We start from the raw sequence: 2,618 nt of genomic DNA on the forward strand, positions 1-2,618 counted from the left end.
CCATGATACTAGTCCCTGGTGCCACGAAGGTTGGGGACCACTGCTCCAGAGCCTACGTGTGTCCAGGGCCTTGTCTGTGGAGAAAAGCTGTGGAAGGAAAGCCCTAGGATTGAACCATTTGGGGGCATGTGCCTCTGCCGCAGCCAATGTCTGTGACCAGGATAATTCTACTGGTGTACACAAACCACGGCCCACCAGCAGGGGTGGGGGTCGGGTGCAGTTCAGTGTATCCCAGGAGAGAGAACCTGGGGTGGGGTTGGGGGGTGGGGGGAGTGATGATCCAGGAATCAGAAAGCTGGCCAATCCTGGCCTTTTATGGCACTTTTGTAAGGAAGTCAGGTTTTGCTTTAAGAGGAGTGGGAGTCAATGGGGTATTTAGAGCAAGAAAATTAAGTATTGGATAGATAAAGAAGATGTGGTACATATGTACAATGGAGTATTTATTTTAGTGAAGTTGCTCTTGAGAGTCCCTTGGACTGCAAGGAGATCCAACCAGTCCATTCTAAAGGAGATCAGCCCTGGGATTTCTTTGGAAGGAATGATGTAAAGCTGAAACTCCAATACTTTGGCCACCTGATGCAAAGAGTTGACTCATTGGAAAAGACTCTGATGCTGGGAGGGATTGAGGGCAGGAGGAGAAGGGGACGACAGAGGATGAGATGGCCGGATGGCATCACTGACTTGATGGACATGAGTTTGAGTGAACTCCAGGAGATGGTGATGGACAGGGAGGCCTGGCGTGCTGCCATTCATGGGGTCCCAAAGAGTCAGACATGACTGAGCGACTGAACTGAACTGAACTGAACTAGTGAAGTTGCTCAGTTGTGTCCAACTCCTTGCAACCCCATGGACTGTAGCCTATTAGGCTCCTCTGTCCATGGGATTTTTCCAGGCAAGAGTACTGGAGTGGGTTGTCATTTTCTTTTCCAAGGGATCTTCCCAACCCAGGGATTGAACCCAGGTCTCCCGCTTTGCAGGCAGACACTTTATCGTCTGAGCCACAGTACTCTAGAGGTTAGGACAATGGAATATTACTCAGCCATTAAAAATAATGAAATAATGCCATTTGCAGCAACATGGATGGGCCTAGAGATTATCATACTGATGAAGTCAGAGAAAGAGAATTATGGTGTATATCTTGTATGTGGGGCTTTCCAGGTGGTGCTAGTGGTAAAGAACCCACCTGCCGCCTGCCAAACAATGCAAGAGATATAAGAGACATAGGTTCGATCTGTAGGTGGGGAGGATCCCCTGGAAGAGGGCATGGCAACCCACTCCAGTATTCTTGCCTGGAAAATCTCATGGACAGAGGAGCCTGGCAGGCTGCAGTTCATAGGGTCACAAAGAGTTGGACACAACTGAAGCAACTTCGTACACAGCACACACACTTGTGTGCAGAATCTAAAAAGAAATTATACAGATGAGCTTATTTACCAAACAGAAACAGACTCACAGACTTGGAGAACGGACTAATGGTTACCATGGGGGAAGAGTCAGGGGAGAGGATAGTTAGGGAGTTCAGGAGTGATACATACACATTTTTTAAGATGGATAACCAACAAGGGGAGAAGGCGATGGCACCCCACTCCAGTACTCTTGCCTGGAAAATCCCATGGACAGAGGAGCCTGGTAGGCTGCAGTCCACGGGGTCGCTAAGAGTCGGACACGACTGAGCGACTTCACTTTCACTTTTCACTTTCATGCATTGGAGAAGGAAATGGCAGCCCACTCCAGTGTTCTTGCCTGGAGAATCCCAGGGACGGGGGAGCCTTGTGGGTTGTCGTCTATGGGGTCGCACAGAGTCGGACACGACTGAAGTGACTTAGCAGCTTAGCAGCAACCAACAAAAACCTATCGTATAGCACAGGGAACTCTGCTCAATGTTATGTGACAATCCAAATGGGGAAAGAATTTGAAAAAGAGGAGATGCATGTATATGTGTAACTGAGTCACTTTGCTGTCCACCTGAAATTAACACAACATTGTTAGTCAACTGTACTCCAACATAAAAAGTTAAAAACAAAGAAAGAACATAATGTATCTGATTAAATGTTCAAAGATGGCTGAGGAAATGACACTTCTGGGAACAGGATGTGTGTAGTGCCTGAATGTAGCTAGAAGGTTCTTGCTGCTACAGGGGCAAGGACTGACGGTGGCTGCAGACTAAGGTATGGCCAACAGTGTGGTGAGGAAGCAGGCCTGGCGGGCACAAGAAGGCAGGGGCTGGCAGCCCTCCTGGGCCCCAGGTCTCTGGGCGCCTCGGATCCTGAAGAATGAGAACCCTCATTCCATAGCCTCTTTGGAAGAGAGGAACACAGACATCTGTTTTCCAAATGCGTGTGCTATGGCTGTGCTTATAAGATCCAGACCCATCGAAGTGCTGGCTGAACTCAAAGTGGGAGTAAAGAAACACTTCCTCTAAACGGCACTAATGATGTGTGAGAGATTGTTTTTTAATTAATTAATTTATTTATTGAAGGATAATTGCTTTACAGAATTTTGTTGTTTTCTGTCTTGTGATCTTGAGAGCTGAAGGTGTTTCTTCTGGGTAAGAGCTCTCTGGCTCACGTGTTTTCCAGCACAGAGTTGTCATAGCAGGTGGGCTGTGATCCGGCTCA

The sequence above is a fragment of the Bison bison genome, unplaced genomic scaffold, assembly GCF_000754665.1.
Source record: "Bison bison bison isolate TAMUID 2011002044 unplaced genomic scaffold, Bison_UMD1.0 scf7180017864080, whole genome shotgun sequence".
NCBI classification, from domain to species: Eukaryota; Metazoa; Chordata; class Mammalia; order Artiodactyla; family Bovidae; genus Bison; species Bison bison.